Consider the following 27,552-nt stretch of genomic DNA (forward strand, 5'->3'; position numbering starts at 1 on the left):
ACAGAAAACTCACCCAAAACTTCCACTGCTGATCAGTTTGGATGTCCCATAGTCGCTCTTATGCGGCTGTCTTGATGGGGTCAATGATTTGATCACGCTCTATAAAAGAATAAGAAATTATATAAAGATATAGAAGCTGCTGGAAAAAAGCTCCAGATGCAAAAACGTCTCCCTTCTGTCATCTCCTCTTAGAATAGAGACATCCCATGGTTATATGGGGACAATACTGGAGGTGTCATTCCCACCCCATAATCTGGTGATACACCGACATCTCTCTCCATGATACTTACACCGTCAGATTCTTGGATCTCCGGGATCTCACAGATTCTACTGTCAGCATCCGCCAACACAGTTGTTTCTAAAAGAGTGAAAAAATGATGAAGAAATAAAATGTATTAGACGATATTAATCCTACATATATATTACAACAATATAACTCAGACATGACAAGATGTCTGTAAATGGGAATAATACTTATTATATAGGGATTCTAAATATGAGAACGTACGGAGCATCCATGAATAAATGTAATGGAAATGATGAAGGACTCCCCCAATCATCACATGAATGAGGACCCCCCCACCCTCGCTGTACATGTGAGTGATGGTAAGAGAGCTGAAGCGTAGGAGCCATATGCAGATTATCCTGGAAGTGCACTGGGGGCGTGTCACAGTATGGATTTCTTCTTCCACGCCCCCAGTGCACTTCCATGCTGATTTGTATACGGCTTCTACATTAGATTTCCCTTGACTGAGACATTGGATTTCTGCAAAAAATTATTACAGAGAAATGGCCAGTACAGTCATTCCACAATATGCAAAAATGTGCTGACAGGTTCCCATTACACAGAATATACAGAGTAAATGTAAGATTATTCCCTGTTCTGTATAATATCTGGATATTTCTTGTAGGAGGTCGGGTGATCGGCTTACCTGTAGTCAGATCGCTGTTCAGTCCCGGGATTAGATTTTGCTCGTCTTTGGTGTCGCCTTCTGCTGTTTCCTGATAGATATAATATATATAATTAACATGTGGAACCTTACACTAAATCATCACATAGATAAATCAGGAAGGACTAAACCTGCATTTACAGATGCAGCCAATTGTAACTGTACAAATCAGACGTGTGCTAGAGAAGATGACGGCTCCTTACCAGGCGTTCCAATGAGCGGGCCGGACGCTCCAGTACACACAGGACTTTTTCGGCCAGGTCTTTAATAAAAGCCAAATCTCCATATTGAGATCTTTCTTCAGCCTAAAAAGAGGAAAAGAAACAAAAAGGAAAATTTTGAGATGAGAAAGGTCACAATGGAGGAGGCCGCCATTGTATGTGACATTTGCTCCTCTCTGCAGATACAATAACTCTGGGGACTCATCGTGTTTTATATTGGAGGAAAGAAACTTCTATCCCACCATTATCTATAATATAACCAGGGATGGGTCCTTCTTCCCGAAGCCTCTATAGACTGCGCAAGCGCACTGTACCTGCACAATGTGGCCGCAGACAGAAGAACACATCCAGACCGGGAGGCGGACGGGGATGGAGGAGGAGTGTGGTGCCAGAAATAGAGGTATGCGTCATTTCATCATGGCTATGGGGGGTCTCCTGCTAAAAGTGGGGAGGCTATGGAGGCAGTGGCGTACCGCCAATGGCGGCAGGCCACGCCACTGCTATGGGGCCCGTGAGCCGGGGGGGGGGCCCATAGCAGTCGCCTGCACCGTGTATGCCCCGCATCGGGGCCCTTGCAACAGGCTCCGCTCCCAGGCCCGGCGTTGGCACCCGGGCAAGTGCCAGGTCCCTGAGCAGGCAGGGGGCCCCACTCTGCTCAGGGCCCCGGCACAATACTTACCTCTCCCCGTGCCTCCGCAGCTCCGGTGTCTTCCGCGTCCTGTGCTGTGACGTCTCAGGTTAGAGGGTGGGATGACGTCTTTCCACCACACCCTCTGCTGAGCAGTCACAGTGCAGAGCAGGAAGACAGCGACGCTGAGGAGTCCGGAGCAGAGCAGCGGCAGCAGGTGAGGTGAGTATGTCATTTTTTTTTTTTTTTTAATGTATGGAGGCCTGGGGCCCATACACTATATAAGGGCTCGTACACTGTATGGAGCACTATATGGGGGCCAGTATTCTGTATGGAGGACTATATGGGGGCCCATACACTGTGTGGAGGACTATATGAGGGGCAGTATACTGTATGGATGACTATATGGGGGCCAGTATTCTGTATGGATGACTATATGGGGGCCAGTATACTGTATGGAGGACTATATGGGGGCCAGTATTCTGTAGGGAGGACTATATGGGGGCCCATACACTGTGTGGAGGACTATATGAGGGCCAGTATACTGTATTGAGGACTATATGGGACTATATGGGGGCCAGTACACTGTATGGAGGACTACATGGGGGCCAGTATTCTCTATGGGGGCCAGTATTCTGTATGGAGGACTATATGGGGGCCAGTATACTGTATGGAGGACTATATGGGGGCCAATACACTGTATGGAGGGCTATATTGGGACCCATACACTGTGTGGAGGACTATATGAGGCCAGTATTCTCTATAGAGGACTATAAGGAGGCCGGTATACTGTATGGAGGACTATATGGGGGCCAGTACACTGTATGGAGGACTATATGCAGGCCAGTATACTGTATGGAGAGGACTATATGGGGGCCAGTATTCTGTATGAAGAATGTCTTATACTGTGTGGAGGACCATAGGGAGTGCATTATACTGTGTGGAGGACCATAGGGAGTGCATTATACTGTGTGGAGGACCATTGGGAGTGCATTATACTGCGTGGAGGACCATAGGGAGTGCATTATACTGTGTGGAGGACCATGGCGAGTGCATTATACTGTGTGGAGGACCATGGCGAGTGCATTATACTGTGTGGAGTACCATGGCGAGTGCATTATACTGTGTGGAGAGGTGTGGGGCCATTATACTACATGGAGGGCTGTGTGGGGGTCACAGTTGGGGGATCATACTGTGTTGGAGTCACCATACTTTGCCTTGAGAGTTGAGGTGGGGTACGGTAGAGTCATTATACTGTGCATGTGGAGGAATTCACCATGGGGGTAACATACTGTGTTTAGGGGGGGGCACTGTTGTTGGCATCATACCTTATGGGGAAATAAAAGAGGAATCTAGGACTTCAGCAGGAGAAAAATTACTGTGTAAAGGCTGGAAAGTTATGAGATATGCTCTTCCTTGACCCCCGACAATTTTCACTTTTTTGGAGGGGCTCCATTTAGCGCTTCTGCTATGGGGCCCCATGATTCCTATGTACGCCTCTGTATGGAGGTCTCCTGCTGGACGTGGGGAGGCAATGGGGGTCTCCTGCTGGACGTGGGGAGGCTATGGGGGTCTCCTGCTGGATGTGCGGAGGCTATGGGGGTCTCCTGATGGACATGCAGAGGCTATGGGGGTCTCCTGCTGGACATGCAGTGGCTATAGGGGTCTCCTGCTGGACGTGAGGAGGCTATGGCGGTCTCCTGCTGGACATGCGGAGGCTATGAGGGTCTCCTGCTGGACATGCGGAGGCTATGGGGGTCTCCTGCTGGACGTGCGGAGGCTATGGGGGTCTCCTGCTGGACGTGCGGAGGCTATGGGGGTCTCCTGCTGGACGTGCAGAGGCTATGGGGGTCTCCTGCAGGACGTGCGGAGGCTAGGGGGGTCTCCTGCTGGACGTAGGGAGGCCATGGGGGTCTCCTGCTCGATGCGTTGAGGCTATGAGGGTCTCCTGCTGGATGTGGGGTGGTTATGGGGGTCTCTTGCTGGACATGGGGAGGCTATGGGGGTTTCCTGCTGGACGTGCAGAGGCTATGGGGGTTTCCTGCTGGACGTGGGGAGGCTATGGGGGTCTCCTGCTGGACGTGGGGAGGCTTTGAGGGTCTCCTGCTGGACCGGGGAAGGCTATGGGGGTCTCCTGCTAGACGTGCGAATGCTATGGGGGTCTTCTGCTGGACGTGGGGAGGCTATCGGGGTCTCTTGCTGGACATGCGGATGCTAAGGGGGTCTCCTGCTGGAGGGGTGGAGGCTATGGAGGTCTCCTGCTGGACGTGGGGAGTCTATGGGGGTCTGCTGCTGGACGTGCAGAGGCTATGGGGTCTCCTGCTGGACGTGGGGAGGCTATAGGAGTCTCCTACTGGATGTTGGGAGGCTATGGGGGTCTCCTGCTGGACATGAGGAGTTTATGGGGTTCTACTGCTGTACATGGGGAGGTTATGCGGTATCTTGCTCAATGCATTGAGGCTATGGGGGTCTCCTGCTGGACGTGTGGAGGCTATGAGGGTCTCCTGCTGGACGTGAGAAGTCTATGGGAGTCTCTTGCTGGACGTGCAGAGGCTATGGGAGTCTCCTGCTGGACATGCAGAGGATATGGGGGTCTCCTGCTGGATGTGGGGAGGCTATGGGGGTCTCCTGCTGGATGTGCGGAGGCTATGGGGGTCTCCTGCTGGACGTGTGGAGGCTATGGGGGTCTCCTGCTGGATGTATGGAGGCTATGGGGGTCTCCTGCTGGAGGTGGGGAGGCTATGCGGGTCTCCTGCTGGACATGCGGAGGCTATGGGGGTCTCCTGCTGGATGTATGGAGGCTATGGAGGTGTCCTGCTGGATGTGGGGAGGCTATGGGGGTCTCCTGCTGGATGTATGGAGGCTATGGGGGTCTCCTGCTGGATGTGGGGAGGCTATTGGGGTCTCCTGCTGGATGTGCGGAGGTTATGGGGGTCTCCTGCTGGATGTGTGGAGGCTATAGGGGTCTCCTGCTGGACGTGGGAAGGCTATGGGGGTCTCCTGCTGGATGTGGGGAGGCTATGAGGGTCTCCTGCTGGACCAGGGGAGGCTATGGGGGTCTCCTGCTGGATGTGCGGAGGCTATGAGGTTCTCCTGCTGGACATGGGGAGGCTATGGGGTCTCCTGCTGGATGTGTGGAGGCTAAAGGGGTCTCCTTCTGGACGTGGGGAGGCTATGGGGTTCTCCTGCTGGACATGGGGAGGCTATGGGGGTCTCCTGCTCTATGCGTTGAGGCTATGAGGGTCTCCTGCTGGATGTGGGGAGGCTATGGGGGTCTCTTGCTGGATGTGGGGAGGTTATGAGGGTCTCCTGCTGGACCACGGGAGGCTATGGGGTCTCCTGCTAGACCTGCGGAGGCTATGGGGGTTTCCTGCTGGACGTGGGGAGGCTATGGGGGTCTCCTGCTCGATGCATTGAGGCTATGGGGGTCTCCTGCTGGATGTGTGGAGGCTCTGGGGGTCTCCTGATGGACGTGGGGAGGCTATGGGGGTCTCCTGCTGGATGTGGGGAGGCTATGAGGGTCTCCTGCTGGACCGGGGGAGACTATGGGGGTCTCCTGCTAGACGTGTGGAGGCTATAGGGGTCTCCTGCTGGACGTGGGTAGGTTATAGGGGTCTCCTGCTTCATGCATTGAGGCTATGGGGGTCTCCTGCTGGATGCAGGGAGGCTATGGGGGTCTTCTGCTGGATGTGGGGAGGCTATGGGGGTCTCCTGTTGGAGGTGGGGGGCTATGGGGGTCTCCTGCTGGAGGTGGGGAGGTTATGGGGTTCTCCTGCTGGACATGGGGAGGGTATGGGGGTCTTCTGCTGGACGTGGGGAGACTATGGGGGGTCTCCTGTTGGAGGTGGGGAGGCTATGGGGGTCTCCTGCTGGACGTGTTTAGGCTATGGGGGTCTCCTGATGGACATGGGGAGGCTATGGGGGTCTCCTGCTGGACGTGGGGAGGCTATGAGGGTCTCCTGCTGGACCGGGGGAGACTATGGGGGTCTCCTGTTAGACGTGCGGAGGCTATAGGGGTCTCCTGCTGGACGTGGGGAGGTTATAGGGGTCTCCTGCTTGATGCATTGAGGCTATGGGGGTCTCCTGCTGGACGTAGGGAGGCTATGAGGGTCTCCTGCTGGATGTGGGGTGGCTATGGGGGTCTCTTGCTGGACGTGGGGAGTTTATGAGAGTCTCCTGCTGGACGTAGGGAGGCTATGGGGGTCTTCTGCTGGACGTGGGGAGGCTATGGGGGTCTCCTGTTGGACGTGGGGGGGGGGCTATGGGGGTCTCCTGCTGGAGGTGGGGAGGTTATGGGGTTCTCCTGCTGGACGTGGGGAGGGTATGGGGGTCTCCTGCTGGACGTGGGGAGGCTATGGGGGTTTGCGTGTGCGCATACTACGCTATCCGGCTCCATTTTATTGAAGACACTCTATGTGTGAATTCGCAGACACAGTGTCTTTAAAAAAATGGTGCCGAAATTGTACCAATAAAAATGCTTGTCACCAGGGTGTAGAACGGGTTCAATAGCTAGTTATCTATATGGAGAAGTTTTGTGCGGAGCGTCCGCTATTTACCTGCTGCAGTAATGTCCTGATGTTATGAAGTAAATCCGTCACATACTCTGAGGTGAGATGACCTTGTTGGTGTTTGGTCAGGCAGTTCCTTACTAGCTGCACCACCAGCCGGTGAGTGAAGCTGAGAACGCCATCGGGTGGTAGAAGCACAATGTTAGGGCGATTGTTGATAAGAATACCCCATAGTGCTTGTACCTGAAAATTATCCAGAAAAAATCCGGCCATAGTGAGAAACTGTAAGTGCGCTCAGTAACTAGCTATGGAGCCAAAATGGCACCCGTTACCCTGTGTACATTGTAGAAGTAGTGACTGTGAGCTGTGATGTCATAATGGGCGAGCATCACCAGTGATGTCATGATGGAATCTTGTGATAGAATCTTCATGAGGCGACTCTGCACAAACAGATGCTGCCGAGCAATGTGTACAGTGGAAACTCCATAGAATAAAATCCATCTCCATGTTATCATGACCGTTCTCTTTTATTTCCAGTTAGAACACAACCAGTATAAGGGTATGTTCACACGCTGCATTTTTGCAGCATTTTTTGTTCAACAAAAACCAAACTGGTGGCAGGAAAAACACTGAGTAAAATACGCACGTTTTTGCTGTGTTTTTAATTGTTTTTTTTCTCATTCATTTGAATTGGTGAAAAACGCTGCAACGGCCCTAAAAGGATTGACAAGCTGCAGAATACTAAAAACACTAGAAAAGAAACGCAGCATGTGAATGAGACTTCAGAAATCTCATTCACTAAGCTCGTACTTTAAAGTGCAGTGTTATTGCCGCAGAAAAACAGCCAATTGTGAACACACCCAAAAGATATACTCAGTCATATGGGAAATAATGTGTAGGTTTATTCCTCATTTGTCTTTTTTTTCTCCATAGAACATTTTAGTTTACTATTAACAACTGTGACAAATATTGAAGGTATTGAAGAATTAATAAAAAGTGATAAATCATTTACATCATTGTCATTGATCGTTGTCTTTATAAAGTTCAATCCTTTACCTTGTTGTGTTTAGGTCGCGAGATCGTGCAGCTGCAGGAGCGGTGAGCCGCTGTCAGAGTCGGCCAGACTCCCTATAAAGCCGGTTTCACACGTCCATTTATTTCCAGTACCGGAAAGGAAAAAACGGTACCAGAGATATCCGTGTCCCGTGTGTCCCTGTTTGTCACACGTGTGGCAACAGTGTGCCGCATGAGGATCACACGTACCGGCACCTGGGAATTAGCGTTACATTTTAGTGGGTTTGATATGGTTATTTCTGCTAACATCCATCCACAGTTTTAGTAAAGTGCCGTGAGCAGCAGAAAGTGCACACAGTGTAAGATCCTCACCATGGTCCTCCACACATTGTAAGACTCTCGCCATGGTCCTCCACACAGTATAAGACACTCGCCATGGTCCTCCACGCAGATTAATGCACTCCCTAAGGTCCTCCACACAGTATAATGCACTCCCTAAGGTCCTCCACACAGTATAATGAACTCCCTATGGTTCTCCACACAGTATAATGAACTCCCTATGGTTCTCCACACAGTACATTGCACTCCCTATGGTCTTCCACTAAGTATAATGCACTCCCTATGGTCCTCCACGCAGTATAATGAACTCCCTATGGTCTTCCACACAGTATAATGCACTCCCTATGGTCATCCACACAGTATAACGTACTCCCTATGGTCCTCCACACAGTATAATGCACACCCTATGGTCCTCCACACAGTATAATGCACACCCCATGGTCCTCCACACAGTATAATGCACTCGCCATGGTCCTGCACACAGTATAATGCAGCCCCCCATAGGGTAAAATGCAGCCCCAGTCCTCCAGTATTATCAGTACACACTGATTTAAAAATAAATACATACTTACCGCTCCTTGTTCCCCGCTGCTTCAGTCTCTGCAGCTGATCACCTCAGCAGCTGCCAGCTCCACTGTCTGACACAGCGCGGCCCGTCATCATGCCGCTGCGTCAGATGCAGAGGAGGAATGATGGGAGAGGGGGTGTCACATGAAGCTCCCTCCTCCATCACTGCTTTCAACCAGGGCCGGCTCCAGGTTTTCGTGGGCCCTGGGCGAAAGGGTCTCAGTGGGCCCCTGTAACACTGTAAAATAATACTCTTTCTGTATTATTTTTTTCTACTGAGGACTTCGCAAAGTATCAATATCACGATATTCTTATAAAAAAAATGTATCTATTTATTCTTGGATTGTCCATTAAATAGAATCAGATTGCAGCAGGTACATACAATAATTAGTTATAAAGTAATTGTCCATTTGTCCATAATTAGCTTAATTGTTGAGATTCACCCATCTTTCCTTGGATCCTGGCTGGTAAATCATGTCTTTGTCCAGCACGTGTCCAGGCCTACATGTCAGCTGCTCCTCAGCATGAAGATTCTTCTTCTGTGTCTTGTGGGGTGGGAAGAGCAAGAGAGCCCCCCTTTCTGTACCATGGGCTTTTATAGCCAGTCGTATGGACACCTGTTCTACATATGGTAGTGAGCCAAAAATACACACACAAATAGGGCATGTCAACTAGACACGATGGCTGAGGCATAGAACTCAGATTTAAGAAAAATGATTATCGATTATTAATTATTTAACATTCCCCCCTTTTTGAGGATAAAAAGGACTGAAAAATCCTCAAAAGAAGACAGGTTTATCATTAGGATAACAATCATTTTTTTCCTTTTCTTCTTCCTTGGCAATATTATTAAATTTCCATAATAATAATATTGATATTATTATTATTATTATTATTAATATCAATATCTGATTATTGTTATATAATGATGTGAATTCATGTTATGGTAAGCCGTGACTAATATTCATTTAATATGTATAATTATACTTCCCTATATCTAAATTGAAGCAATCGCGGGTTCAATCGTCATCGTCTGATGTCATCGGGTCGTCGTCTCGTCTTCTTCTTGGTTCTTTTATAACACAGTCTTTAGATGAAAACTCCTTTGAAATAAATGATAGCGTGTAGATATTGTACAGTCCATAATTGTATTCATTATTGTGCAGTCTATAAACTGTGCTCTTTATTAGAAAGATCATGTGTGTCAACTGATAAGAAAACAAAGTCCATGGATGAAATGTAGCTTTAATATCTGTGCGATGTCACCTGGACTTACGTTGGATCGTCTTCAGATAATCTTCCGTGTCGTCCGCACTGGTCTCGTGTCACTTTTGGAACAGATGTGACGTCTTTGGTCAGTAAAGCAAGGGTTAACTTGACACTTCCCTGCTTTATATAGCCCCATAACCAGTACTCAGTCCTTTATATACAGGACACATATGCCAGGTATTACCTGTTCACCAGCTTTCATTGAAGCGTTGCAGGTGATAAGAAACCACTGGAACGTCATGAAACCTGAACACAGCCCAGTTCATATAGGATCATCGTCCTCTGCCGTCCCGGTGATCAGTGGTGTGAATTGTATCTGACGCAGTCTATTATCACTCAGCATTCACACCTGTTACCTTCTGAGACGTCCGGATATCGGTTGCTTCTTCTTGTAACCTTTGAGAATCTCTTTGATTTATAAATATGAAAAGTCTTTATTAAGATAGAATTCATAATTGCGATGTCTTGATTGAAGTCTTCATTCCCTAATCTGATACCAAATCTGGCAATTTTTCCTAACCTATAATATCACAGCGTACCATAGCAATCAATAATATCCATCTAATTATTTTCAAAACATTAAAATAAATTATGGTTGGAATAATAAACAATAATAGATAATAATTCATTATTAATCAAGTTCTCCATATGATAGAACATTTTTATGTCATAGGGGTAATTACCTTTTCCAACCCATAGGTGTCAGTGTGTTTTGAAACAAGTGTTTATATCTTTATTAAACCAATAATACCAAAGAATGTATACTGCTGAACTAAAATGAATAAATATATGAATGTAAGAATGAATGAATGAATGAATTGTTGTGTTTACTCAGAAAATGTAAACATTTTTCTTATATTAATTCATATCATTATATTTGATGAAGCAATATTCTTGTACTTGACATTACCCCATTAAATATTAATGTGTTTTCTCAATTGAAATCTTGAACTGAATTAAAATCAAAAATTGAGAATTAAAAATGAAAAATGGAAAAATAAGAAAATAAGTAAGAATACAATTTTAAAAATGAAAAATAAAATTAAGAGTAAAAATAAGAATAAAAATAAAAATAAGGCCTTTAAATTGTAATGACAAATGCAGAGTAATTATATTCTCCATAAAAAATACCCTTATATCTCCATTATCTGGATGATTTCATATTTGTCATAACCTTGTATCACCAAAAAATTATTAAACTATGCAACTTTGCATGTAATACCCTTCTTAATTATATCATTGTACCTTATTATTGTTTTACCTTTATTAAAATGTGTGGAAAATAAGTATTGATCAAAAGTGATTATGTAATCAGGATCAAAAACACATTTTCCCCCTTAATACCAAAAAATATTATTTTATAAAATTTATGTATATATCAGAACCAAATTAAAATAATTATTCTTCTAGAAATATTTTGCATAAATTTCATATCGATGAGTAGCATAGATTTGTCTAAAGAGAGGTGTGTACCTATTTAGGTAACCATTAAAAATAATATTATAGTTATTCAAGAATATTATCATGTGGAAAAATTATTCTAAATGTAAATTTGCTTTGTAAACCATTTGATGTGTGGTTGCCCTTATCCACTGTTAGTTAAATCAAGAAATAATAATTATTAAAGAAATATAGAAATATATATATGTAGATAATACCTAATTATGTATTATAATTTCCTCAGAATTAAATATATTTTTGTACCTTCACATAAAGAAACATTTTTTTTTTTTCCAAACATACAAACATACGAGGCCTCTGTCACATCAATCACACTTAGCAGCTGCTGATTTACTCATCTGTCACCTTCACTCTGACATTCACAGATCTGTTCAACTCAAACATTCCACATATGAAGTTTTATATATATATATATATATATATATATATATATATATATATATTTAACCCAAAATTGTATCCCAATTTATTAATGCGCATTGTAAACTATCAGTTAAATTGAATATCTTTATATTTCTTTGAATATTCCCCAAGTACATATTATATAACATGAGAGTAAGTCACTGGAATTTCAGACACTTGAAAAAACTCTTGACTTAGATTCTTTTTTCACTGGCTGCCAGGTTTTAGGTTACATCAGCTGAAAATAGAATGAATGGGATCTATACTATTAGCTCAAAGTTCAAAGGCCGCAGCTGTCACACGTCATGCTGTAAAGCTACTTTATAACGAACACTTCATGCACAGAAAATATTAATTCATAAGTGCTACACATAATAATTAGAGATGAGCGTTGTTCTACTCGAACTGTTCGCCAATCTCAAATTCGAGCTGTTTTGGGCGGTCTTCGAGCCGTTCGGCGAACACGAACAATTTGAGAAAAATTTGGCTGTTCGAGGTTATGTTCGATAACTGTTCGTGCACCAAAATCATAACTGGATTTTTTCTCAGTAATGATGAAAATTAATGTTAATACGCAGTTTGAGTGTACCGAGGGGCGGGGGGAGGGGCAGGGGATGGATCTCTGCAGGAACAATGAAGATCTCCATTTTTTTTTTCTCTTTCCCGCATTTACAGTGGATAGGTGCAATCTGTCAGCCTATCAGCAGCGCACACACGGAGCGAAGTGCTTTTTTTCACACAAGCAAGGGAATGTGTCATTGGCAGTGTATGTCACATGTCCTTGCCCTATAAGACCAAGCCATTTTCCCCGTCGCCACCATTTTCTCACTGCTGCAGCTGCGTGTTAGACGGCACCGCTGTTGCTGTGTGCGCTATGCCTTGTTAATTTCAAGCCAATTTTCGCACAAATCTACAGCTAGCTTGGGAGTAGGGAATAGTTGTGATTGCAGTCCTTTTAAGGACTAGGTTACAGCATTTCCTACGACTTTTATCAGGCAGGTCTGTGCTCTTAAATAGATAGATTGTGGGAGTAAAGACTAATTGTAATTGGAGTCCTTTTCAGGACTAGGTTACATCAGTTCCTATCAGTTTTTGCCAGGCAGGTCTGTGCCAGTGCTGTGCAAGTTTTTTTCACAGCATTTGGCTGAATCTAGCAAAGCTAATCCTTTTTGGCCTATTGCAGAGTGTGTTAGTCAGTGGAGTAGCCTATCTGTGTTGCAAGATATACCACCTGTGTATAGAATACCAATTTTTTTACTGCACCTAGTGAAGTAAAATCTTTTGGGCATAGCATCATTCTATTAGTCCATCTATACTGACCTCCATCAGGTTGCAAACTGAATATAATTTTTTCTGCATCTAGCTCTGAAAAAATATTGGGCTTCTAGCTGTGTGTGGGACTTGTTCTATTAATCCATCTATACTGACCTCCATCAGGTTGCAAATTGAATATATTTTTTTCTGCATCTAGCTCTGAAAAAATATTGGGCTTCTAGCTGTGTGTGGGACTTGTTGTATTAGTCCATCTATACTGACCTCCATCAGGTTGCAAACTGAATATATTTTTTTCTGCATCTACCTCTGAAAAAATATTGGGCTTCTAGCTGTGTGTGGGACTTGTTGTATTAGTCCATCTATACTGACCTCCATCAGGTTGCAAACTGAATATATTTTTTTCTGCATCTACCTCTGAAAAAATATTGGGCTTCTAGCTGTGTGTGGGACTTGTTCTATTAATCCATCTATACAGACCTCCATCAGGTTGCAAACTGAATATATTTTTTTCTGCATCTACCTCTGAAAAAATATTGGGCTTCTAGCTGTGTGTGGGACTTGTTGTATTAGTCCATCTATACTGACCTCCATCAGGTTGCAAACTGAATATAATTTTTTTCTGCATCTAACCCAGCCAATAGTTTTGGCCTAATACCACAGTTTGGCCACTCAGCTCTGCTCGGTTACCATCCATTGTTTTTTTGTGCAAACAACTCCAGAGTTCTGAATTAGTTAACCACCAAAATGAGTGGAAAAAGGCCTGCTGCTGGTGGAAAGGGGAATAGGCGTGTTGGGAAGGGGAAAAAAGGTTGTGTCCGTGGGGTAGGTGTTAAAGCAACAGTAACATCTGCAGAAGAAAGACCATCTTCCAGCCAAACTAAAATGTCTACTTCTTTTAGCGGACAATGTGATAAGATCCCTTTCTTACGGCCACGCCAATCGCTACAAATTCCAGATGAGGCACAAAAACAGCAGGTGCTTCAACGGATATCAAGTGCTCCTTTAAGTGGGCTCTCCTCCACATCAACTTCAACATCACAAATACTCCAGTCCTCAAAGGTGTCACCCCAATCGCACTTGCTTCCTCACAGCTCCCAAATCTCCAGCTGCCCGTCTGAGTATGAGGTAGAACAGATGGTTGAGTCTGCAGAGCTGTTTACTCATACTATAGCCTGGGAATCAGAGGTCGACTCCAGCGCTTCTGTGAATCCAGACGAGGAAATGATCTGCACTGATGCCCAGAATCTTTATGAGTCGGATCCAGGACCAGACGCAGAAGGTTCTGACCATAATGTAGACCCTCATTCCCAAACTGTAACTCCTGTTGGTGGAGACAATGAGGAAGACGATGATAAGACTCAAATACCTGATTGGAGCGACAACTTTAGTTTTTTGTCAGGGCAGGAACAGGTTGGCTCTGAGGACGACGGGTGTGATAACGCACAGGGTGATGATGATGAGGTTGGAGATCCCACTTACTGTCAACCCACAGTCAGCCAAGAGATGAGGTCAGCAGAGGAGGAAGATGCTAGTGACGACGAGGTCAGGTTGCGCCTTCCTGGACAGAGACGTAGTACTGGAAGCACGTCAACAACTGCATCCTCAAACACAACTCTGCCTCTCACCACAAGTCGTGGTGGCTCTTCAGGTCGCATGGGTGCTAAGCCTTGCATAGCCTGGGCATTTTTTCAGATCGATAAAGATGACCCAACTCGTGTTATCTGTAACATCTGTCAGCAAAAGCTAAGTAGAGGCCAAAAAATACATAGTTTGAGTACTTCATGCATGAACCGGCACATGGACATGAAGCATAAGTTGCAGTGGGAAGCTCAGTGTGCTACAATGCGGCCTAGCCGGCCGGGCCAACCACCGTCTGCCATATCTTGTGCATCTGCGGCCTCTTCATCCTCTGTGACTGGGGGGACAGCAGTCACACCTGTTTTGGGGCGCAGACCTGCCACCTCTTTACCCGCAACAGCCAGCGTGATTGGCAGGTCATCATTTTCTTTGGAGGTGGTAACACCAGCTGGTGTTGAGCGCTGTCCGACATCGATAGCACCACCTTTGGATCAAGGCAACCTAACATGTCCGCCTGCATCTTCCTCACAGACCGGTAGTTTGCCGGGGACACCCTTATCAACCCCGTCTAAGCACAATAGCCAGCCCTCGGTCCCTCAGATGTGGACAAGTAAAAGACCATTTCCTCCTAGCCATGAGAAAGCTAAGAGGTTGAATTTCACCATCTGCAAGCTCTTGGCTACAGAAATGCTGCCTTTCCGCCTGGTGGACACAGAGGATTTTCGAGACCTTATGTCCGTCGCAGTGCCCCAGTACCAGATGCCCAGTCGGCACTACTTCTCAAAGAAAGGTGTGCCTGCGCTCCACCAGCATGTCGCACACAACATCACCGCTTCTTTGAGAAACTCTGTGTGTGACAGGGTGCATTTCACCACAGACACTTGGACGAGTAGGCATGGACAGGGGCGTTACATGTCGCTGACTGGGCACTGGGTAACTATGGTGACAGCAGGACAAGGGGCTGCTGTCCAAGTCTTGCCGTCCCCACGAGTTGTGCGTCAATCCTCTTTATGTCAAAGTTCCTCCACTGCTTCTGCCTCCTCAACCTCCTCTCGGTCTTCCACCTGCACCCAAAGCCTGTCTGGTCATGCCACAAGCTTTCTAACTGCGCAGAAGGGATCCTGCACACCTCCTTACTATGCTGGCAGTAGGGCTCAACGTCATCAGGCGGTTTTTACATTGAAATGTCTGGGAAATGTGAGTCACACAGCTGAGGATTTGTGGTCAGCTCTGGAGAACCAATTTCATGAATGGTTGTCTCCACTGGACCTGAAACCAGGGAAGGCCGTGTGCGACAATGCTGCAAACCTGGGTGCGGCCCTTCGCCGGGGCAATGTCACACACGTGCCTTGTATGGCTCACGTGTTGAACCTGGTTGTCCAGCAATTTTTAGCCCACTATCCCAGACTAGATGGCCTTCTGCAGAGGGCACGGTCGCTGTGTGCTCACTTCCGCCGTTCGCATCCCGCAGCTCAGCGACTTACATCTCTACAGAAGTCGTTGGGCCTGCCACTTCACCGGCTAAAATGCGATGTGCCTACCCGGTGGAATTCAACTCTGCACATGTTGCAGCGACTGTGGCAGCACCGACAAGCCCTGGTGCAATACGTTCTGACGTATAGCCTGGGCCAACGAGATTCAGAGGTGGGGCAAATCACGCTGGAGGAGTGGTCTCAGATCAGGGACCTATGCACCCTTCTGCACAGTTTTGAAATGGCGACGAAGATGTTTAGTGCTGACGATGCCATTATCAGCATGACTATTCCGGTGATTTACATGCTGGAGCACATGTTAAACAGAATTCGGAGTCAGGTGGTGGCACAAGAGGAGGTGGAGGAAGTAGAGGAGGAGGAGTTGTATGCGGAAGGGCTAACATCTGCAAGGTCCAGACGGTCGGCAGCACCAAGGCGGCAGGCATGTGAGGGTGGGGGAGATGGTTTTACCAGGGCGCATGGTAGCAGCCAAACTAGTGAGGAAGGTGCAGGAGCCCAGGAAGAAGTGGAGGACGAACTGATGGAAGACTCATCAGATGAGGGAGACCTTGATCACATTTCTGTTGTGCGAGGTTGGGGGGAGAGGACAGAGGAAGGAAGCATGATTGTTACCTCGCCACCAACACAACAGGGACTTGGTGCTCCTGGATGCGCAACACACATGAGTGCCTTCTTGCTGCACTACCTGCAACATGACCCTCGAATTGTGAGAATTAGAAATAATCCTGACTACTGGGTTGCCACACTGTTAGATCCCCGGTACAAAAGTAAATTTGCAGAAATTATTCCTGCCATAGAAAGGGATGCACGCATGCAGGAGTATCAGCAGAGACTGTTGCAGAATCTTACATGTGCTTTTCCACAAAATACCAGTGGTGCACGTAGTGAATCTCACAGTTCCAACTTGCCAACCGTGGGACCGTCAAGTGTTCAGCACTCAAACCGTAACAGAACCACAGTATCTGCTGGTAACATCAATTTTGCGGAATCATTTCACCACTTTTTTAGCCCATCCTTTGCAAGGCCACAGGAGACAAGAAGTCTGACACATAGTCAACGCCTAGAGACGATGGTACAGGAGTATCTCCAAGTAAACATTGAAGCCATGACTGTGTCACTGGACCCTTGCTCTTTTTGGGCTTCCAATCTGGATAAATGGCCGGAGCTAGCCACTTACGCCTTGGAGATCTTGTCATGCCCCGCAGCCAGCGTTCTGTCTGAACGTGTGTTCAGCGCTGCTGGTGGTGTGCTGACAGATAAGCGCACGCGGCTCTCCACTGATAATGTAGACAGACTCACGTTCATAAAGATGAACAAATCATGGATCCGAAACGACTTTTCTACCCCTGTGTCATCCTGGGGAGAGTAAAAGCTTGATGATTGGTTAAAATCACCCTACCAACCGTTTTAAGCTTTCAAATTACTAATCATGTTTATCTGTATCTTGGCTGGAAAATAATTTGGGCTTTGTAGCAGTGTGCAGCACTGATTCTATTAGGCCATCTATAATAAGCTCCACCAGATTTAAAATTACTAATCATGTTTATCTGTATCTTGACTGGAAAATAATTTGGGCTTTGTAGCAGTGTGCAGCACTGATCCTATTAGGCCATCTATACTAAAGCTTCACCAGATTTAAAATTAATAATACTTTTTAGCTGCATCTAGCCCGGAAAATAATTTTGGGGCTCCGAGATGCGCAAGACACATAAGTGCCTTCTTGCTGCACTACCTGCAGCATGACCCTCATATTGTCAGAATTCGAAGTAATCATGACTACTGGGTTGCCACACTCTTAGATCCCCCAAACTTTTCGATCAACCTTTTCATTTTAATAAAGACCAAAAAAATGGTCATTTTTGAAATTATAAGCATTAGCAGGTTGTTAGAAACTGAAATCAAACAGTTTTCAACTCAAAACTTTATTCTAGGTGATGTTACATTTTCACATAGGACCCCTTGTTCGAAAGGAGCTTCTGAACTCTCTCATCCATTGAATTTGTCAGGTTTTGGATGGTTTCTGCTTCAATTGTTTTGCATGAGGACAGAATACCCTCCCAGAGCTGTTGCTTAAATGTGAACTGCCTCCCGCCATCATAGACACTCCTTTTAATGATGCTCCAAAGGTTCTGAATGGGGTAGAGGTCAGGGGAGCATGGGGGTCACACCATAAGTTTGTCCCCTTTTATGCCCATATCAGCCAGAGATGCAGATGTTTTATGTGCAGCATGAGATGGTGCATTATCATGCAAAAAAATGATCTTGCTGTGAAATACACGGTTCTTCTTCTTGAACCATGGCAGGAAGTGCTGTTTGAGAAAATCCACATACATTATGGAGTTCATCTTTAGCGCCTTCAGGGATCCTAAAGGGGCCGACAATCTCTCTCCCCTTGATTCCAGCCCAAAACATTACTCCACCTCCTCCTTGTTGGCGCTGTAGCCATGTTTGCGTGGGGTGTCCATCAACCAGCCATCCTCCACTCCATCCATCTGGACCATCGAGCGCTGCACGGCACTCATCCGTGAACAAAACAGTTTTGAAATCAGTCTTCATGTAATGTTTGGCCCACTGGAGCCGTTTCTGCTTGTGTGAAGTGGATAGAGGAGGTCGACAGGATGGCGTATGCACAGCTGCAAACCTCTGAAGGACCCTGCATCTTGTTGTTCGGGGGACGTTGGAGGCACCAGCAGCTTCAAAAACTTGTCTGCTGCTATGACAAGGCTTTTTTGCCGCTGCTCTTTCAACCTGACGTAATTGCCTGTAGGAAAGAGTCCTCAATTTGCCCTTATCAGCACGCACACGTGTGTACTGTGAATCAGCTACATACCTCTTGATTGCCAAGACACTTCATCCTGATCATCGCACAATGTTGATTGTAGTCATGCCTTGACCTAAACACTCCACAATTTGTTGCTTCTCAGCAGCCGACACATCCTTTTTCTTTCCCATTTTGGCAGAAAATGTAGGCTGCTTAATAATGTGAGACAGCCTTCTTAAGTTGTCTTGCCTTTCATTGGACACACCTGCCAAACTAATTAGCACAGGTGTCTGCAATTGCTTACAGTGATATAAAGAGCCCTGACACACATCACCATCAATGAGTTTAACTGACAAACAAACAAATTCTTCCCTTATCACTCCTAAACACTTTTTGCATAATAATTTGGAACGCGGTGTACATGTGCTTTTCCACAAAACACCAGTGGTTCACGTAGTGAATCTTACAGTTCTAACTTGCCAACCGTGGTCTGTATGGAGTTGTTCAATAAAGGGCCCAAAATTAAGATAACATAGATGGGAGAGGTCTCTATGAATAGGAATTCCTAAGTATTTGATACCCTGTGAGGGCCAGGCAAAGGGAAAGTTGGACTGGATGGAATCCTATATGGATTTGGGGAGGGAGACATCGAGGGCCTCAGACTTCGCTGCATTGATTTTAAAATTTGACCATGTAACAAAGTGATCTATTTCAGCCATAACAGCATGGATGGATATATGTGATTGAGTGATATATACTAGGACATCATCAGCAAATAGAGAGCACTTGTACTCGGTGCCTCCCACCTCAATCCACCTAATATTGGGGTTATGGCGAATTGATGAGAGCAGGTGCTCCGTCACTAGGATGTATAAGAGAGGGGACAGAGGACATCCCTGCCTTGTCCCATTGGTGATTGTGAAAGGTGATGAAAATGTTCTGACGCGCCCACTGGGCCTTGGGACACCCGGAGCCGGACCCTTTTTGGTGGATGCTGGTGGTTGTAGTCTCCGTGGCGGCGACCCGGTTCCGTGGCTCAGGGCGGTCAAACCAGTGGCGGAACTATTTATGTGGTTTTGATGTTTAAATGTCCGACTACGCCACCCGTGGATTGCGGTCAGAGTGAACCGCCGCTCCAGGGCAGACCGCTGAGGCTGGTGTTGTGGGTGCAGCAGAGCGTAGCATAACTCCCCACGGGAGGAGTATAGCCTCAGGGCAGTGTATGCGGAGGATGGGGGTGATGGTGCAGGGCAGCAGCAGTAACGACACGGAGTCAGTGATGCAGTCCAGGGCCTTTACTCACAGTTCTTATTATCCAGACCACGTCTGCAGGTAACGGCTGCCCACGTCGTACTGTGCTCACCAGGTGAGGGGCTCAGACAACTCCCAGATAACTTTGGAGCGCTTCACAGGACCCCCTTTGTGTGTCCTTTGTCTGGCCTTTCTTACCAACCCTTCTGTCCGGCTGCCTCGGGCCTCCTCTTGGTAAACTTGGCGCCAGTTTCCCTGACCCTATGTGGTGCCTTCCTAGCGGGTGTAGCGAGGGGCTGCGCCACATAAAATGTCACAGCCTCCTGTTTCTAGCTGAGGGTCGTTTCCTGCCTCCACTAGTTTCGGGGACCGGTCTCCCCCTTTGGCCTGACCCCTCCACGCAGGTGGATTCGGGCGTGCGGTGGCGACTCGCCCGTCCGCACCCTTGGGATCCCTTCGTTCCTCGTTCCTGGAGCCTTCTCCGCTCCTCTTCCTTCCTTCTCCCTCTTCCAGGCCTGGGCCTCTGTTACTAGGCCCGCCTCCGGAGCAGAGCTCATGCAGAGCCCCTGCTCCCTGCCACTTCTGCTCAGACTTCTCTGCACTGAACTAAGATGGTGCCCACCTTTTATACTCCCTTCTCAATGCACCCAGGAACTGCTTCCTCCCTGCTCCTGCACTACAGGGTTCCCCTTCCTCAGTGTTCCCTCCCCCCACTCCAGCCAGGGACAGGGACTGTCGTGCCCATCTCAGGGGCATATTGGTCGCCCTGCCCCACGGCAATGTGGTGTAATGCATGCAGGTGTCGGGTCCTGATCCACACTACATCCTTACCTGAGAGTGAGATATCACACTGACGCGCCCCCTGGGCCAGTGTTGTTTGGGGGATACCCGGAGCCGGATCAGATGGGGGTCGTAGTCTCCGAGTGGCGGTGACCCGGTCCGTGCCCAGGGTGTCAAGCTCAGTGTGTGGCAGTCCTACAGATGTTGCTGGATGTTCTTTCGTGTCGACTACGCCACCCGTTGATTTGCGGTTAATACAGCCGCCGCTGCAGCAGGGTCCGCTGAGGCTGGTGGTGTGTGTGCAGCTTCTGGTGGTATAACCCCCAACGGGAGGGGTATAGCCTCAGGGGGTCAGTTGTAGAGGGTGGTGGTTGTGGTGGTGCAGTGAGGATGGTATTAAGACTCGGAGTCGGGCTGTGCAGTTCAGGGTGTTTACTTACTGCTGTTGTTCTGGTCACTCCGGCCTTGAGTGACCGCCCGAGCCGTGCTGCGTCCACCAGGTCCTGGACTCGGCCAACCCCCAGGTAATTCTGGAGCGTGATCCTGAGCTCCCTTTCTGACGTTCCTTTTCTCTGGCCTTCCCCACCAGGGATCCACCTATGTCCGGCTCCCTCGGGTCTCTTGGTGGGTACACCTCCTCTGGGTTCCCTGACCCTATACTTGGTCTGCCTTCCTGGTGGATTTAGTGGGGGGTCGTGGCAGATCCTGCCCACAACCTCCGGTCTCTGGCTGAGGATTAGTGCCCTCCACCAGCTTGGGATCCGGTACCCTTGTGCCAACCCTTCACCCTGTTGCTTGTATTTGGGCTCTTGGGGTTCCCTCTTCTTCCCCTCTGGGTCCTTCTAACTCCTCTCTCTCTTCTTTCAGGACTGCTTGACCCTCTACAACAGACTGACTAGTAGCTGTCTGCCTGTCTGACCCTGATCTAAGATGGTTCCCACCTTATATACTCCCTCTATGTGTGAGCTCAGGTGACCAGCACCCAATGAGCTCCTAGCTTTACCCAGACTGCTCCCCCTATCTGCCCCTACACTACTGGGATGTTCCACCCCCCTCCCACTCCAGCCAGGGACAGACACTATCGTACCTGCACATAAACTGGTGGGAGTACCGTCGATCTGTCCCCCGGAAATGGGATGTATGTAGTGCATGCAGCCTACTGAGCTCAGTTCCACACTCCATCCTTACCCGGGAGTGGAATACCACACCTCTGGCTTGAGGTGTAATACCCCTGTAGCAGCCGAGTCCTCAGGGTGCTACAACACCTCTGGGTGAGGTGCAATACCTCTGTAGCAACCGAGCCCTCAGGGTGCTACAGTTCCATTTATCTTCAGCCTAGGTGACGTATTGCGATACAGGGCCGTGATTTTGGCTATAAAAGGGTCCCCTAGACCCCTACCCCAAGCTTTTTAAGAGAATCATATATGGCGTGCCAGGAGACTCTATGGAATGCTTTCTCAGCATCCAACGAGAGTATCTAATTACAAATTTTTAACTGCATCTCGCCCAGGAAATACTTTGTGCCTAGTAGCAGTGTCTGCTAGTCAGCGGATTATCCCGGCTGTTAAGCAAGCTACACCACCTGTAGTTTGGACACTTAATTTTTTCAAAGGAAATGCTTCGGGACCACGGGATACTCAGTGAAGAGCATCAGGAGGCACCCCAAGGCATAGGGGCTGGGACTGGCAGTAGGATGCCTTGCGGTGGACAGCCGAGCTCGATCCTTATAAAAGCTTTTTAACTGCAGCAGCTTTAGTGGACGCTACTGGAGCTGGAATTACGCGGCTGCTGGCATGAGACTTGCCCTCCAATAGATCCTTGTAAATGGATTTAAAGTGTATTCATTCAAATTAGAGAGACAATTTAAATTAAAAAGCTTAGAGCTGCCTCCACCACAGGGGGGCTCGCTCGACCCACCAGCGGACAGGCACCAGTATTGGGAGAGGGGGGCTGGCCGTCAGGGTTCACCGCGGCTCTGGCACAAACCCGGCGACACGGAGGTGGCACGGGCAGGAGCGGACTGAACGTGTCGGCTTCTCACTTTTTGGATTTTAGAAGGGCATGACATGCCTATATCTGTGTCTCCCCCTCCTTTTACTCCTCCACCTCTTTTCTTTTCGCATGACTATATGTACTTGTCACTTTTCCATGTGTTAGTTGTGTCTTCTGAGCAGTTTGTCAGCTTTTTGGACACCTTTGAAGGTGTTTTCTATGTGTTTCTATGTGTTTTTGTTTGCCTGCCATTGGTTTTAACGGTGTTCGAAGGTGTTCGACGAACAGTTCGACGAACAGTTCAGCGAACACACGGGTGTTCGACGAACCGAACCGAACTCGAACACTACGGGGGTGGCTCAACACTAATAATAATCCAACTAGTTATATTGTTATTATTTTAAAATGTTATACACATAAAATCATGCAATTTTTCAACTTCCTGTGTGAATAAAGAAATAAATCCATTTTAGAGTTGCTTGAGCAAATCCTGCTTTGGAATGAAACCTCTAAGGAAATATAAGAAAATAAAATTAAATATCAAATTCATACAGAAACAGAATTATTTAAATATCTTATACATATATTGGTTGGTTCTAATGTAATTCAAAATATTGCTACTTAAATTTATATATGAAGTTCTAATTTATTAATATATATATATTTTTTATAAATATATATATAAATACAATTATACACAATCTCTACTTAGACAAGTGTATGTGTATATATATATATATATATATATATATATATATATACAGTACAGACCAAAAGTTTGGACACACCTTCTCATTTAAAGATTTTTCTGTATTTTCATGACTTTGAAAGTTGTACATTCACACTGACGGCATCAAAACTATGAATTAACACATGTGGAATTATATACTTAACAAAAAAGTGTGAAACAACTGAAAATATGTCTTATATTCTAGGTTCTTCAAAGTAGCCACCTTTTGCTTTGATGACTGCTTTGCACACTCTTGGCATTCTCTTGATGAGCTTCAAGAGGTAGTCACCGGAAATGGTTTTCACTTCACAGGTGTGCCCTGTCAGGTTTAATAAGTGGGATTTCTTTGCTTATAAATGGGGTTGGGACCATCAGTTGTGTTGTGCAGAAGTCAGGTGGATACACAGCTGATAGTCCTACTGAATAGACTGTTAGAATTTGTATTATGGCAAGAAAAAAGCAGCTAAGTAAAGAAAAACGAGTGGCCATCATTACTTTAAGAAATGAAGGTCAGTCAGTCTGAAAAATTGGGCAAACTTTGAAAGTGTCCCCAAGTGCAGCTGCAAAAACTATCAAGCGCTACAAAGAAACTGGCTCACATGAGGACCACCCCAGGAAAGGAAGACCAAGAATCACCTCTGCTTCTGAGGATAAGTTTATCCTAGTCACCAGCCTCAGAAATCGCAGGTTAACAGCAGCTCAGATTAGAGACCAGGTCAATGCCACACAGTGTTCTAGCAGCAGACACATCTCTACAACAACTGTTAAGAGGAGACTTTGTGCAGCAGGCCTTCATGGTAAAATAGCTGCTAGGAAACCACTGCTAAGGACAGGCAACAAGCAGAAGAGACTTGTTTGGGCTATAGAATACAAGGAATGGACATTAGACCAGTGGAAATCTGTGCTTTGGTCTGATGAGTCCAAATTTGAGATCTTTGGTTCCAGCCACAGTGTCTTTGTGCGACGCAGAAAAGGTGAACGGATGGACTCTACATGCCTGGTTCCCGCCGTGAAGCATGGGGAGGAGGTGTGATGGTGTGGGGGTGCTTTGCTGGTGACACTGTTGGGGATTTATTCAAAATTGAAGGCATACTGAACCAGCATGGCTACCACAGCATCTTGCAGCGGCATGCTATTCCATCCGGTTTGCGTTTATTTGGACCATCATTTATTTTCCAACAGGACAATGACCCCAAACACACCTCCAGGCTGTGTAAGGGCTATCTGACCAAGAGGGAGAGTGATGGGGTGCTACGCCAGATGACCTGGCCTCCACAGTCACCAGACCTGAACCCAATCGAGATGGTTTGGGGTGAGCTGGACCGCAGAGTGAAGGCAAAAGGGCCAACAAGTGCTAAGCATCTCTGGGAACTCCTTCAAGATTGTTGGAAGACCATTTCCGGTGACTACCTCTTGAAACTCATCAAGAGAATGCGAAGATTGTGCAAAACAGTCATCAAAGCAAAAGGTGGCTACTTTGAAGAACCTAGAATATAAGACATATTTTCAGTTGTTTCACACTTTTTTGTTAAGTATATAATTCCACATGTGTTAATTCATAGTTTTGATGCCTTCAGTGTGAATGTACAATTTTCATAGTCATGAAAATACAGAAAAATCTTTAAATGAGACGGTGTGTCCAAACTTTTGGTCTGTACTGTATGTATATATATATATATATATATATATATATATATATATATATATATATATGTGGCACCCCAGGGGTCTGGTTTCCCACAGTAATGTAATGTTATGTCTGAGAGCAGGTGGGAGGTCCTTTGGTCAGGGATCCTGTGCATGCCACACCTCCTGCCCAGTCTTGGGAGGGGAAGACCTTCCCCTATATAAACCCGGGGCTGAAGCAGGGTTAGTCAGTCAAGGAGAGTAGAGACAAGAAACAGTCACAGGAAGAAACAGCAGAAGCTCAGTGGGAGCAATACTACTACAAGTCAGGGGCTGGCAGCTGCAGAGCTCGCCCTGACTGAGAAGCTTTCTTACCGGACCCGGCGTCCGAGGCTGTGGGGACTAACTCTTACCCAGCAGCAGAAGCCGACCGGCAGGGGATTTCAGGTCCTCAGGCCCAGAAACCCGAAGGCACGGTCACACGCGTGGGACCAGCGCCGCCATCGTGGAGCGGAAGCCATTAGAAGGCCCCGAGTCACCGGCCATACGGGTGAGCACCACACGGTACACTCAGGGACGTGGGCTACTTATATCCGCTTCTAGCAAGGTAGCCAGAAGAGTACAGTCAGTTTGGGAGGCCTACAACTCCGCCTGGCCAAGGGAGATCCCATCTGCTCAAGGACTGACCAGGCCCCGTTCGCTAGCAAGTACTCCGGGAGGGTCTATCGTTGTTACCAGTAAAGACCCTGAATTACACCGCACCGTCTCTGAGTGGTTCCTGCTACCCTCATCTTCCACGTCGGCTGCCCTGAGGCCATACCCCTCCCATTGGGGGTTATACTATCACGCTGCACAATTCTACACCGGCCTCAGCGGTCTGCCCTGCAGCGGCAGCTCCATAGCTGCAAATCAACGGGTGGCGTAGTCGACACTCAAATAACATCTATCAAGACTGCCACACACTGAGTTGACTCCCTGGGCACGGATCGGGTCCCCGCCACTCGGAGACTACAACCCTCATCTGATCCGGTTCCGGGTAAGCCCCCGTGCGCGAGACGCTGCGCGACACAGCAGGCCCAGGGGCGCGTCATATATATATATGAACTATTAGAAACTATGTAACTACAATTTTACTGTATAAGATTATAAATAAATATTGAGACATTGTAACACTTCTATGCTACATTATAATTACAGTTTTTCCTTAGCCACTCCCTAAACCAAATCTTCTGTCTCTCTCAAATATCTCCAGGAACGTCCTATTTAGGAAAGACATTTTTCTATCCTTCAAAACCTCAGAGAACTGCCTGTCCTTCTGTCCACATTCCCTGACGTCACTCTCACCTGGTCGTCTCACCTGTCTCTGTCCATCTATTTCGGCCATTTTCCTTTCCAGGGAGAAGTCACAGCTTTGGATTTTTAACTCTTTCTGTGAAGAGATGGACCTTTGCCCTGGCTGATATGGCTTATAACAGATATGAAATCTCCTGCGTATTTGATAGAGTTCACTATGGGGATGACTCAGTCTAGGAGAGTTTGATATTGGCTTTTGGTAAGATTTTACCTTTCCTGGTTTTATAAATTTAACTTGATTTCTTTTCTTTGCACGATTCTCATGTTTTCTAACAGAATCCAGCAACTGCGCACATTTGAATAGGGATTCTTTTTGTGACGCTATAACTCTAGATACTGGATCTAGGAATTTGAATTTTTGTACAAAAGTTGTTACCATTTGTTGTACTTTTCCATTTTTGATAAGAGCTTTGTACAACCGTTCAAATATGGACATGAATGTATATGTACATTCCTTCCTACCAATCCTTAGTTTCTGCAGATCTTCTATGTTGGGAAAATCCTTTGTGACACAATAAATCAAATATCTTAACCTGTCCGAATCATTTTTCCCATCCATTAGGAGAGTAACATCTGGACAATGTCACAGTAATCCATATTTTAAATAATTGATTCCTCTCCTCATTGGTTAGATCAAACTTATCAGAAAAGCTCTCAAATGTCTCTGAATTTCTACAGGCATGGATTTTGACATCATATTTTGGCATGATTTTGTATAATTTCAGCAAATTTTTCCTCATTTTAATTTGCAGTTGAGCCTGGGTAATTCCTGAATTCTCTGATATTTTTAGTGGCTCTTGTACGTCCGCTCCTCCTACGTCACTCACGTCTCCTCCCACATCACCTAGTATGTCGGTTTCTCGTATGTCAGTCATGTCTCCTCCCATGTCAGGTTTCTGTATGTCCGTCTCTTGGTCAGACCCAAGGTCACCTTCAGTTACAGACACGTGTCTCAAATCTTGTTCATTTTCCACATTACAGTCAGAATCATTGTCACTATCTGACACTATTTCTACACAATTTTCCTGCTTAGAACTTTCAAGTACAAAATCATGAAATACCTGTACAAGATGTAGAATATTCCGCAATTTGTGTTTCTCTCTATTTACCAATTTAGAAGTTAACTGTAAATTCTGCAATTCACATTCTTTGTATAAACTGAGCCACAAAACTTCTATGTCATCTCCTACATTAACTTTGAAATTAATATTACTTTGTTTAGCAAAAGAAGAAATTATATCCATATTTTGCTTACCTTAAGATTCCTTAGCTTTTCTTTATCAGCACGTCCTGTCTTCAGTTCGTCTGATTCTGTTCCTTGTTAGTACCTCTGCTTCCCGTTAGTCCTCAGTCT

At 46.5% G+C, this 27,552-nt stretch overlaps 1 long non-coding RNA gene across 1 annotated transcript; it reads right to left on the bottom strand.

Moving 5' to 3' along the window:
- Positions 1-290: 290 nt before the first annotated feature.
- LOC141191481 (uncharacterized) lies at positions 291-27,552 on the bottom strand. Its single transcript, XR_012265430.1, has 4 exons — positions 27,454-27,552; positions 1,154-1,255; positions 933-1,002; positions 291-358 (listed from the first exon to the last, which is right to left on the bottom strand). It is a non-coding gene; the product is annotated as an uncharacterized lncRNA (long non-coding RNA).

The sequence above is a fragment of the Phyllobates terribilis genome, unplaced genomic scaffold (assembly GCF_046119375.1).
Source record: "Phyllobates terribilis strain yellow unplaced genomic scaffold, ASM4611937v1 Scaffold_46__1_contigs__length_10046794, whole genome shotgun sequence".
NCBI lineage: Eukaryota > Metazoa > Chordata > Amphibia > Anura > Dendrobatidae > Phyllobates > Phyllobates terribilis.